At 45.4% G+C, this 13499-nt stretch overlaps 1 protein-coding gene across 2 annotated transcripts in view; it reads left to right on the top strand.

Annotated features, from left to right (window-relative positions):
- Window positions 1-1137: 1137 nt before the first annotated feature.
- The window catches only part of ATP6V1A (ATPase H+ transporting V1 subunit A), a 31507-nt gene continuing 19145 nt past the window's right edge, over window positions 1138-13499 (top strand). The window contains exon 1 of one of the 2 annotated variants that reach the window (XM_075715147.1): window positions 1138-1169. The gene's annotated coding sequence lies outside the window, so the exon portion shown is untranslated. Of the gene's footprint in view, window positions 1170-7270; window positions 7294-13499 lie in introns of those variants that run through there. The other variant, XM_075715155.1, reaches the window with a different exon arrangement.

Raw genomic sequence — 13499 nt, 5'->3', positions numbered from 1 at the left:
GAGTTTTCGCTCCGGCAGCAGAATACATTTTACGGCCGGGGAGGGGGGGAAGGGGGGAGCTCCTGCAGGCAGCTCCTGCTCGGCTGAACGGGCACCACCGAGCAGCCGAGGGGCCGCCGTCTCTCCCCCCTCCGAAAGGGGCTCCGTGACACCAGCCCCCCGCGGCGCAGACCTCGGCCCCTCTCCCGGAGGGCGGGAGAGGCGCAGCGACGCCCCCCCCCACCCCCGGCAACCCTGGGGCGACGGCGGCTGCCGGCGGCAGCGGGGGTGGCAGCGGCCCCGCTCGGCCCCCGCCGCCTCCCGCCGAGGCGCGGCACCGCCCGCCCCGCGCTCAGCCCGCCGCGCCTGGGCCGCGCCGCCCGGGCCCGCCCCGCTCCGCTCCGCTCCGCTCCGCTCCCCGCCGGCGAGCGAGGCGGCGCGGCCGAGGCGGGCCCGGGCGGGCGCCGCCGCCCTGTCACGGCCGGGCCGGGCCGAGCCCCGCGGGGGCGCGCCGGGCCCGCACTCACCCCTTCATGGTGCGGCCGCGGCCTGGCCGGCACCAGCGTCCGCGCAGGCTGCGTGCAGGGCCCGGCGGTGCGGCTCCGGCCTCCCCCTCCTCGGCCCGGGCGGCGCGGGCGGCTCAGCCTCCTGCTCCCGCGCCCGCTCCACATGGGCCTCCGTCCGCCCGTCCGCCCGCCGCCCCGCCCCCGTGACCCTTCACCTCACGCCGCGCGCGCCCCCGCCCGCCGCCTCGCCGCCATGACCCCTCACCCCCCCCCCCCCCTCAACTCCTGCCCGCCCCCGCCGCGCACGCGCCGCGCCCGCCCCTCGCCTCGCGGGGAGAGGGGGAGGGGGAGAAGGTGGGGGGCGGGGCGGCGCGGCGCCGCGCGGCATCCCCCGCGTGACTGGGGGCGGGGCGGGGCGGCACGAGGGAAGGAGGCGGGGCGCCTCGCCACGCGGGGTGGGGCGGCCAATCGCTTCTGCCTGCTCGCGCGGGCGGCGGGAAGCAGCCCGGGCCCGGCGGGTAAAAGCTCCGCCCGGAAGTGGGCGCGGGGACGCCGGTCTCGCGCGGGGGCGGGCGCTTCCGGCGTAGGCCGCGGCGCATGCGCCTGGGGCCGGCATCAGCTGATCCAGCGCTGCCGCCGCCGCCGGAGGGAGCAGGGCTTCGGGTGTGCCGGCGCCGGCCGCAGGTGAGGCGTCTCGTCCCCCTCTCCCCCAGCCCTGCTCCGCTCCTTCCGCCTCCTCCTCTCCCGAGGCGCGCCCGGCGCCGTGAAGCGGGGGGTGGGTAGGGGGGGTGGTCATCTCTCCCCCCCGCCCCCGGCCGTTACCTGTCCGGGAGGGGCGGCCGTCTCCCCGCGGAGCCGTCCTCTGAGGCGCCCTGCCGAGCGGGTGTCTCCTTGGCGGCGGCCAGGGCCCCTGGGCGGCCGACCTTCTCCTCCCGCCCCGTCTGCCCGGGGCGCGGTAAGGGCAGAAGGCTGCGCTGTGAGCGGAGGCCGAGCCTGCTGCCTGCTCGGCTCCCACCGGAGGGAGAAAAGCGCGGCCCTGTGCGCGTTGTGCGCACGGAGCCGCTCCCCAGCGGGAGAGCGCGCTAGCGGCGGCCCTGCTCTTCCTGGTCCCGTGGCTCAGGGAGAAAAGGCCTGGAAAGCAAAGCAGCCCCCTGAGTAGGGTTCCCCCCACTAAGAAACCTGCTGAATGCTCTCAGAGGCTCCCAGCAAGATATCGCGGGGGTATACCAGAATCCATTATAAAGAGGTGACAGTGGGTAGGTTTCTGTGCCAGATCACCCCACCATCTTGGGTGGATGGAACTGAATCTTTCTGTGCCTTGACCGTAGCCCCAAAGCGAGCGAGCAGCGAGGCTATGGAAGAGGAACGCTGCTACTGGCTTCTGACCGCAACTCTTCCTTAGTAAAAGGGACCGCCTTTTGTTTTGCAGTTGAAAATACTGATGGCAAATCAAAAGTGTTTCCTATTCCTGTAGCCAGTGACAAAATCCTGATTTAGATGAGGTGTTCCAACCATTGTGCTTAGAATTCATCTAAAGGCAGGAAAGAAATTTTATGTGACTGGGTTCTGGATGTTACTGTACACGTTACAGATAGCTGTGACTTCGGAGTATATGACACGTATGTATCAAGATCTATCCATTCAATGCGGTTGCCCAAAGTGATTTCTTCTGAAGATTTTACTACCTTCCGAAGATTTTACTACCTTCCGTCAGAGAATTTGCACTCCAGCTGGGAATAAAAGCAATTTGGTGGTGGTTTTATTCATTGTAATGCAATACTTCAGCGAAGTACGCTGGCTATTTGATCTGGCATGGTATTTCAAATGCTAACACCACTTGTTGAAGTGGAGAGGGGGTGGGAAAGGAGGAGAACCTGCTGACAGCCGGCTAAAGGTGGTTTATTAGCCCACCCATTTATAGCACTTCAGTGCGAATGTGATGAGCATAGGTTGGCATTTGCAAGTGGAAGTTTGAATAACTGAGGCAGATCCTCACTATATTGTAAGTTGCTCTGTTTGTGCTGACTTTGGCACTCTGCGGATCTGCAGCAGCTGAATGTTTGGCTTCTCTATACTTTTAAAGGCCTTTTCAATGAGCAGCAAGCATAAATATTTAATAGTATCTACATTTTATTATTTTCCACTTAAGAATATGTGAAGTGAGATTGGTGTGTACAGGTCTTTAAATTACCAAACATATTGCAGATTATTTTTGCTGTGCTTGTCAGTTTATTATGTCGTCGTCTTGAAAACAGTTTTACTCTGTTCTGTGGGGGAAAAAAATAGTCTTAATTCTACAATCAGGGGACAAAGCATGGCATTCAAACATGATAAACTACTATGGACATCAGCTTGAGTGGATGGGGAAGGAGAAATTAAGACAATGCTGGAAAATGACTGCTGGCATCAGCTGACTGCTCAAATGGGGGTTGAAGTCTTGTGTTGCAATAGTAACACAAGATCTCCGTTTCCTGTAAATGCAACCTTTCCATTTTCCAAATCAAGAGATATTTTCTACAGATAGTGCTAATATTAGGGTTCAACCATGAACGATTAGTACTACTTGTTTAATTTTTATACAGCATAAGCTTCAATTTAACTTTTATTTTGGTCTGAGTATATATTCATGTTTTCTACCTCATTAATCCAGACTTACAAAGTCTGCAGGCTTCAGTGTGCTTCTGTTGTCTAAATTTTTTCCCAGTATGACTTTGTGCATTTATCTTTCAGAGACACATGGGTACTGGTATTACACATTGTCATCCAAAGCCGCTATAGACCAGCAGATTACTAGATGATTCCCCCGGAGATACATTTAGAGGCACTATACTTCACTTGTGTTTTGATACCATAATACTGTCTGTTTGAGTTCTTGAGCCCTGAAAATTCCTACCAACGTTTTTCCCTTGTGCTTTTAAATTGCTTGTTTGTGAACTAAAGCTGTGTTCCTAATTGGACATACGTGACCTTTTAGAAAGAGTAAAAGGATTACAGGGTAACCTAGTTGATATCTTTGATTGCTCTGGCATTGACCAAAAAATGTTTCATGCTATTGCTGGCTAAGTAATAGTTGCTTTTTTTCTTTCTCTCTCTCTTTTTAAAAAACCCCTACGTTGCCTGAAAATGAAAATAGATTTTCTTTTCTCCATACTTGTATCATTGGTTACAAAGAAAAGTGGGGGATTTTAGATTTGGCATGAGGCATTGTTGAACAATGGTATCCACATGATTATTTTAGAATGGAACTATACCAAGGAAAACGGAAGATGTAGTCAACTGGAATATCATGCTCATTTACTCTTACTCACTGTCTTAAAACATGTGACTTCTTTAGCCTTCCAGATGGACAGAGAGAAATGGGGATCTACTCCAGGAGAGGAAGCGGAATGACTCTAAACTTTTCAACCTTTTCTTCCTGTAAAGATTAAGCTGGTAATCACCTAAAGGTCTGGTGTGCAAAACTGGCTTAGACTGGATCTTCTGATTGTCATTGCTGTACCTTTTTTATGTTCTGAAAAGTTTTTTTTTTTGTTGTGTTCACTCCCTCCTCCCCTTCGAAAGTGGACAGTTAAGCTTATACTAAATTCTTGGGTTTGGTCATATCTCATGGAAATAAGTTCTACAGTTGCATAAATCATTTTGGTTTGGTTACTTCTTTTATCTATGCATGTATTTCTCCTGTTTTTGTCAAAATCTCCCAAAGTTAAACACCCCTGCTTCTTAGAAAGAGTGACCATTTTCTGCTAACTTTTTAGACTTCCATATGTTATATGGCTGCTATAACAAGCTTTGCCTTATAGGGTCTGACTTTACTGAGATGATAAACTTACTCTGGAAACCAGTAAGACATATATTGATAAATCCTGAAAGTCATAGTCTAACACTTAACGAAATGGCAGATGAAGATCAGTTTTAGCTGCTGAATTTATTTTCTTGGTTCATCAGCGTGAATACACCTCTGAGCTTGTGTAACAGTAAATTTCAATGTCACTGCTCACTCTCTTCAGAAATGATTTGTCTGTCAGTGATCTAATACGTGCATGGTGGCTGTTGACAGTTAATTTTGTCGTAGTTTACAGCATTTTGGAGAGTCCATTGTGGGTGTCTTAAAATGTTCAAATCGGAAGTAATAGGGAAGTACTAAAACTAGTATGGGAAGCTGCCATCATGGCCATGTTTTTATAGCACTGGGCTTTCTGCATTAGCTGTCTGACATCTGTTTAATCCTGAGAAGAATAATTTTGAAGACCATTGCTACCCCAGTGAGCCGAGACTCATCCTGCTAAACAGTTAAATGAACTAAAACGTCTGCTGAAAATAGACCCTTTGCAGATGCAAACACTTAAGAGAGAAGCAGTGTTCCTAGAGGCTATCTCTGTAATGTGAAAGTGTTATCTTTGTCCTTCTTAATCAGTTGAAGATCACTCATATTGTAAGGATCCTCATGGCCAAGTTGAAATACTGGTGCGTTTCAGCTGACCAGTCTGTCCAACTAACTCTTTCTGCCAGATGGCATCCCGAGAAAAATGCCCAAAACCTGCACTGTGAAGATGTAGTGTTCCCCTTGCTGCGTTCATTCTTTAGGATGCCGTAAGCTGTGCTCGCTTACGGGAGTGGTTTGTTGTTGTTTAAGACTTGCGTAAAAGATAGGTGGTGTGAATGTCTATGCTGCTGGTCTGCATTCTGTGCTCTAAGCATGCAGAGCAGTGGCTGGGGTGGTTGAGGGATGAGGGTGGGATGAGGGTTGTGGGAAAAGGTATTACATTTGTAGAGAGAAAACTGTGCCTTTATTAGAATAGTTTATCATAGCTGGACAAAAGCTTTCAGGTATACAAGTTTCCTTTAATGGCCTGAAGAATGACTTGACTGTTTTTTTTAATATTTTAGCAAAGAAACTGCATCTGCCGAGAAGTTCAGTTAGTGGGACAAACATTTGGTTATTCTCATTATTACACTATATCATTATTTTGTTTCTCACTATGAAAGTAATACCTTGAAAAGCAGCTCTTCAGAAAAAAACTAAAATAGTATTGGTGGCTAAATGCAGATAACATTGGTAAGGACTTACAAAAAGGCAATTCTATTATGTGACTTTTCTCTAGATCCTTGAAATCTTGAGGGTTTTGTTATAGTGAGATAAATTTGCATCACCTTGTGGGTATTCAGACAACCACCACAATATGTAGTTTAAACAATACTAAAATTTATTATGTTTGAGGGGCTCTGGCTATTCTAAAGAAGTTGTAAATACTTGGTATACTTGTAAATACAGGTAATTGAACATAAAATCTCCAATGTGGCTTAACTTAAAGATGAAGTTTCCCATTACAGGAAAAGTTGACCTCAATTTAATTTCCTTTTACTGGAATCCAATGCCAATATATGTGTTGTGATTCCAACCAGGTGTTTCATTATACCAAAGTGCTGTAAAAGAGTACTTCTATCTGGTAGGGGTATTAGATCTTTCTCAAAGACATTCATGCAAACGTGCTCTTCAAACTAGCTGTCAAATACCTCACATAATAAACTGAAGATTCCATAATATGTCAACTTTAAAGACTGCTCTAAAAGTTAAATGTAGTGATGAAATGCTTATTCCAAACTTGTGCTCAGTATTTTAGCTATTGCACTTAGGGACAAGAGGTTAGGCAATGGTGAGGCTTGTAGAGGACCAATGTGGTTTAATGAGCGCAAATTACTAATATGTTTCTGCTTGTAAAACTGAGCCTGACTTACAAATCTGGCAATAGTTGTTTTATGAAATTGCACACCTTTTGTCTGTTAAGGGAAGAATCTTCAGCTATTCAGAAGTTACTCTACTGAACTATAGTAAAGTTTGCTGCTATAATTGCTTACAGCTTTGTGTTTATCTCATTTTGATGTTTGTCATCTTAAAGGTTAGAGCAACAAAAAGTATTTCAAGTGACAATGCCAAGTGCACCTAGAATTAGAGTGACTTTTATTTAACAAAAGCAAGGGTGGATTTTAGCTCTGCAGTAATGTTAGTGAGGTTAATGAAAGTGTTGCTCCTCTAGAGAAAATGACTGAGCATTGCACTAAGCAGATGGCTGCAGAACTTTTCAGCCCTAGCAGCTAGATGACAGGATCAGGATAAGAAAAGAAGGTCACTGTGGGACGCAGAAATGAATATTCTGTGGTATGGCTTGGATCTTAGTTGCATTAGATCTTTCTTTTGTGTGAAGGTCTGTCAAGCCAAAGAAGGGGCAGGATGTGTAGCAGGCTGAAAGGAATGTTAAATTTTTCATAGTAAGAAACTTGTGAAGCAGTGTAGCAAGTAAGAAATAAGGGGATGCTCATCCCTTTCTACCTCGAGCACCTCTGGAGAAGCCTTCTGGGCCGAGAGGAAAGAATCAGCGTAGAAAACCCTGTTATGGAAAACTCTGTAGCATGTAGCCAGTCAGCTGATGAAGATTTTTTTCACATGAACAATGTGGCTTTGTCTAGCAACAGGAGTATTTTAATTGATAAAACTAGGATCTTTATCAACTCTAGATATAGCGTGATAACTGCATTTGAAGTCAGAAGCCAGTTACCTACTGAGCTGATCAAATCTTCAGCAGGTCAAAGAAGTTATGCAATGAATGCCTTGCTGGCCTTTCTATCTAGATTTATCACTGCTGCTAACTGCTGCTTCTCAGTCATGTTCAAACACAACTTTTTTTTCTAGTCCTGTTCTGGGCTAACTGGAGGAATCTCCCAAGTTCCTGAATAAACACTTGGATGCTTGAATAACAATTTGTGGTGGTGGTACTTCTTGCATGGACAGACTTCACATGCCATCTTTGTGGTAAGGGAGAGTCTCTTATGCTGTATATATGTATAAAATACATTTATATTTTATATATATTTAGCTTGTGTGCAAGGCATGATGTTTGCTTGAAGTATCAGGCTTGTATGTATTGGCACACCCGCAGGTAAGTCCCCATCTGTTTTGAAGAAGAAGGCAGTAGGAGCTTGTGATGGGCTTCATGAATTGCCATGTTGCACAGTCTCCCTTTGTAGCCATTTTGTACTGTGCTGACAGTGGCAGCATAATTCTATTTCCTATCTTTTCCTTGAATACACCTAGATTTACCTGTACCTGTGCTGAGTAGAAAGCCTCATGTGAGAGGAAGGGGCTTTATAGTATCCAAGAAACAAGTTGTGTGAAAGATGAATTGTTTTGTATGGTTGCAGTATGTAGCTGAGCATCACTTAAGCAGATTCCTGACCTATCAAGAGCAGAGGTGGCCTCCAAGTACCCTATGGCAACTGGAATTGTATGAATAATTAAGAGGAACAATGTCCGTATTGTTGCGTTTAAGAAACAATGATACTTCTAACTCTAAGCTTATGGCAGGAGGATTGGTACAGTTAGTTTCTTGATGTCTGTGTGAAGAGAAGACTAAGCCACATTGTTCTGTTGAGCACAGGAGGCGACTCCTGCCTGGTTTCCTTAGAATGCAGATGATGCCAAGTTGGAAGGTGTTTGATATAGCAGAGGGCTGTGCTGCTGTACCAGAGGGACCTTGACAGACCAGAAGAATAGGCTGACAGGAATCTTGTGAAGTTTGACAAAGGGAAATGCACAGTCCTGCACCTGGGGGGGAATAACCACATGCCCTGCTACAGGCGGGGACTGGCTGACTGTAAAGTGGCTTTGCAGAAAAGCACTAGAGGTCCTGGTGGACACTATGTTGAACATGAGCTGGCAAGGTGTCCCTGTGGCAAAGGAGGCCAGCGCTATCCTGTGCTGCATTAGGAAGAACCCTGCCAGCAGGTTCAGGGAGGTGATTTTTCCCCTCGATTGAGCTCTGGGGAAACCACATCTGGAGTGCTGTGTCAGGTTCTGGGTTCTCCAGTAGAAGGGAGACATGGACTTCATGGAGTGGGTCCAGAAAGGGGCCACAAAGACCATTAAAGGTTTGGAGCATCTTTCATATGAGGAGAGGCTGAGACAGCTGGGATTATATAGCCTTGAGAAGAGAACGCTCAGAGAATCTTAATGTAAAATATATAAATACCTAGTGGGAGGGAGCAAAGAAGGTGGAGCGGTATCTGCTGAAATAACAAGAAGCAATTGGCACAAACTGAAATACACATAATTCCCTTTAAATGTAAGAAAACACATTTTACTGTAAGGGTGACTGAACACCAGAACAGGCTGCCCAGGGCGTTGTGTGTCTCCATCCTTGGAGATAATCAAAACCCAGCTGGACATGGCCCTAAGCAGCCTGCTCTCGCTTGCGTTGAAACCTGGGTTTGGAACTAGATTTCCAGAGGTGCCTTCCAACCTCAGTGATTCTGTTGTTTGGTGACTGAGAACTGTGGAGTAATTTTCCCTGCTGTATTATAGTAAAATTACAACTCTGTGTAGTATGAAGGAACATATTTCCTGAGAATACTATTTGGCTTCCCTTCCGAGTGACCTGTGTTAGAGTTCTGGGCATGCTGCTTCTTCTGGGACAATATTCTGGATTCTAGGTGCAGAAATGTTGCCGAACTTCTGCATTTGTCTAGTAACTTCAGCACTGTATTTTTTTAATACTTCCTCTTAAAAATATCAGCTGTTGGAAGGGGAAGTATAAAGTGTCCAAGTTACAGGAAATCTGTGGCAGTGATTATCCTGTTATTTACGAGGCCTTTGCCTCATACAGCTGGACACTGGGACTTATGCACCGTACCAAAGTCTGCTCAGGTGAACACAGTAAATGTGGGCAGTCTTGATTCTAAAGCATGACTGAAATGCAACGCTAAGCTGGTTGTCCAGTGTGGGCTGTGATCTTTACTATCCTGTAACATCTAGGTTTTTACTAAGAAGAGGAGGAGGGGTTTTCTTTGGAAAACTTTATTGGCTATGTTTTATTGTGTATGCCTAGTTAAGTTTTCCTGGATATTGAACATAAGGGCTTATATTCTGACTCTCTTTTTCTACCCTAGGAAGTCAAAATATATTAGTCTGTTTCAGACAGAGTAAAATGTATGACCTTAGTTCAAAGTTAATCCAGCAGAATTAATCCTAGCACTGGTGACATTAATGTAATGCTGCTGCTTCTGAATTTTATACTGGTCTTGTGCTATTTACTACAATTTCGCTTTTGTGCCGATTTGATGTGTTGCTAATCCTAGAACTTGCAAAGATAGTCTTGAGAAGTTGTGAAGACTGCAGGGAATTCTTAACTCATGTGGCTTCTTGAGGGAGAGCCTGCATAGCTCCTTGTCTTTTGTACGGCGTACAGGACAACGTCAATGCCTGTCAATCTTTGAAAGCAGATTCTAGCAGCTGTCACTCAAGGTGGCACATCAGCCTGCTTCGCTAAGGTGTTGGATGTTGTTCATTTGCATCAATGCTTCTGCTAACCAGGGGAAGGGGTTCTTATATTAGCAGCAGTAAGCCCCACAAGACTCACTTTTGACAAGAATCAATACCTGTTCTACATACTCAAGCAATTAGTATTGCGGCGTCTTCAGCGTCTGTCTCCCTGTGCAGTCTGTTGTTAAACAGTTGTTCTGTTAAGCTGTTCCAGACCAGAACGTGCGCTCACATGGATATATTAGGCAGGAGGACTGGTAGGTGAATGGATTCCAGCAGAAAGCATGCATCTCTCTCTCAAGGATTTTTATGTAGTAGCATGCACCACTTGGGACATTGGGATTATTGGCTTTGTAGGAGGTCCTTTATGTGCGTGCTGAATGCTTCTTTTAATTTCCTATGCTTGGTCCTGTGCAGGAAGGAGGGCACAGATGGGAGCTCAGCTGGGCTCTAGGTAGGTTGATTTGCTATTGCGGCATTCCTCGGTGCTGGTGGGAGAGAGAGAGACTGATGACTCATCAAGTCAGGTGGTTGTGCCTCTGCTGTGTGTCAGAAATTTCTTTCCCCTCTGCAGCAGGCTTTCTCATCCCTCTGTGTAGGGGCACTAGAAGGACAATTATTTCTTAAGCGGTGGTGCTTAAGTGCTGAATTCTGGCTTTGCTTCATTGGGCCTGTGGATTTTTGTTACTGCCTGTTTCTGCAAAATAAGGTAAGACTCTGTGTTTATATGATAAAATAGTCGTGGCTTTTTGTCCTTGCTTTAAGAAGGCTCCTTCTAAAAAAATCTCACTGGAGTCTTAATTTTGAAGACATCTTTGTGGTAAGGCAGTTCATTGTGTAAATTCAGGGACTGGTCAAACATTTGAAGTAAAACCAAGGAACTGTAATAGAAAACAGGTTTCTCTGGCATTGAGAGTGGGATAGTTACATTTTTGGGTTACTGTGTAGCCAAATTGCTGTGCTGGGGAGAAATCAAGATAGAAAACTCAGGTCGTTGGCCCTTTCTTGTTTAATTATGACTATAAAATTACTTTAATAAATCACCTTTCAGTAAAAGACTGTTCTGTGGCAAGTAATATTTTGATTTCTGGCACTGTTAAGCAGAATATGACCATGTTAGAGCTTAAGAGCATGTTTAAAATCAATTGTTGAACTGCTTAAGAAGAGGAAGATTCCTGTTTATACACGGTAAAGGGTACAAGATGCAACTTTGCTCGTAAGGGAATTAAAATTAAGCTAATACCCTGTGTAGGTGTGCTAGTGTGCTTTGTAGGAGTGGATGGCATGTAGTGCCTAATAACCTGCATTGGTAAGAGGCCTATGAAAGGCTGTAGGAACTCGGTAGATTTCTAAAATGGCTAGCTACCATGGCTTCTGGGGTAAGTACGTACTGCCTGCACACACATAACGTTATGTTTAGCAAATTCTGACGTGCTTTAGGGAATTCCATTTTATCTGAGTACTAACAATGAAGACATTTAACAGCATAGGTACGTAAGGCAAGATTTCTGCCCTCAGGGGCTTTTCCATCTAGAATGAAAATCTGTAATGCTAATACACCAGCACAAGACAACTATGCAGAGACAAATAACGGCATTTTTTTTCCTTAATTTGTATTCAATGTTAAAAGATGTGTAACCCCTTAAAAAAGAGGTCAGCTTGCCTGGGTGAGCACTGGCTTTTTTGACTGTGTGTACTTTGTTTGGAGGTGTATAGGAGATGGAACAAAGAAAGGTGAGGAGAAATTCACCACATGTTTTACACTTGAAATATTTAATAGATATGTGTTTAAAAGAAGTTGGTGCAGATGCTAAAGATCAGGACAAAGACAGGGTTTATTGGTGTGTTTCTAGGTGGTCTAGCAGAGGAACCCCATTCCCTTCTAGTTGGTTTGGTCGGTTAGTGAGGAAGGTGGCTGTAGGAAGAGATAGGGAGCAGAGCAGGCACAGGAATGAGAGGCGGGTGCTGGGTGCCAGGATGCCATTTCAACTGCAGAATGACTGTTCTGAGGTTCTTATTAGTGTCTCTAAAAGATAAACAGTTGCTTCAAGTGGCAGTCGGCTGACCTGCAGGTTTTGGATATGAAGAGAAGTTAATTTAAATTGAAACTAGCCAGTGTTCTTCCTGCTTTTCCTTGCCTTTGTGAATTGACTCTTTCGTGTGGGACCCTGTACTGTCTAATTGTCAAACAGTGTCACTAATTCAGTTATGAGAATTTGGTTTAGCTCTTTCTTTATTGTGCTTCTATAGAACATTTTGGTAGTAGGACTCTAGAGATTGTTCTGTATCATGGTATGTTGAAATAAATGTTTTGGGTGGATTTATAAGACTAGCTGCTTTTGTCAGGATGAACAGTAATTTTGCTTGAGTTTTGCAATGTTTTTAATTGTTAAAAGCAAAAAAGATGAGGTAGTTATGTTAGTCAGATCAGAACCAGCTCTTGCCAGCTGCTCAGAAACTGCAGATTGCTTTGTGAGGACCTCCCCTCTGCCATTTTTCAGAAGAGACTTTTGAGAAATAAGCAGTGAAATTAAAATTGTCTTCTGGGCCTAAGCAACAGGCAGCTTAAAGGATAAACTATCGTTATGGAGAGCAGAGGGATCTAACAGGTATCTGACTTACCCTTTGAGCTTGAGAACAGTTAGCAGTTCCACTCTGGGCTGGTGGTGACTGAGTCATGATCAGCTGTTGGGGTGGCACACAATCTGTTCCAGCAAGACGTGGAGCCTGGAAGAAGCTCTTCCTTCAGGATGAATAGGAATTTGGAATCATTGGAGAGCCTTTTCTTGCAGAACAGAGCCACCAATTTAAGACATTTAGATTGGTAAAGAGGCTGAGGGGCAGAGGATTTGTAGCATAGTATTAAAAAGCAGTCATAAGTCATAAGATTTTAAACAGTCATAAGATTTTAAGAATAGCAGATGCCAGCTACCTACTGCTCCTGAAGAACAGTCAGAAAAGCATCCTTTGATGATGGTAAGAAGCGGTGGCAATTCCTCATTGTACACAGAGCAGGTTTTCAAGCCTGAGTACACCTCTGTATTTGCTGCTTTGCAGATGATGCCAGGTTAGGTTAAGCTTCTTGCAAGGACTATGAGTGTCAACAGATGCCTCACACGGTTCCTACCAGCAAACCATGGACTTTTGCTGGATAGGCCCTGTTGGTACGCAGAGAGTATTGTATGCTGGGATTGCCATACCACACCTTTCACCAGTCCTGTATCATAAATGTGTCAATGCAGTATAAATGGATAGAGAGTTGCCTTACAGTTCTCTTACACTGATCAGTTTCCAAGGCAACGCAAAGCATGATAAGGACTGACAAAGCAAAAACATTAAATACTCTTATCAGCACCAGAAGCAGGACAGCCAGCTGTCAATTACAGGACAAACGTGGATTGAGGAGGTCTGTTTCTCAAACAGCTTTTCCTGTGCCAGTTGTTTAGATTCTCTAAACAGTTACTGGCAAGAGATGTCAGTGTTTAACTGTTGCAAGTTGAGTTTTTTGGCTATTATTCAGCACAAATCTTCTATAATGCTCCATGGGTTTCACTGGGAGCAAGACTGCATAATACCTAGCATATAGAGGACTCACATGTTTGCATGCTGGTGTTTGTGCAAATGTATGTGTCTTCCTCTGAACACTCTGATTCAGCAGCTTGAGATAGCAAAAATAGAATTTTCACAATTAGTATTTGTAG

This window comes from Pelecanus crispus, chromosome 1 (assembly GCF_030463565.1).
Source record: "Pelecanus crispus isolate bPelCri1 chromosome 1, bPelCri1.pri, whole genome shotgun sequence".
In the NCBI taxonomy this organism is placed as follows: domain Eukaryota; kingdom Metazoa; phylum Chordata; class Aves; order Pelecaniformes; family Pelecanidae; genus Pelecanus; species Pelecanus crispus.
Note: the sequence above shows the minus strand (reverse complement) of the source record. Positions and strands in the feature narration are given on the sequence as shown.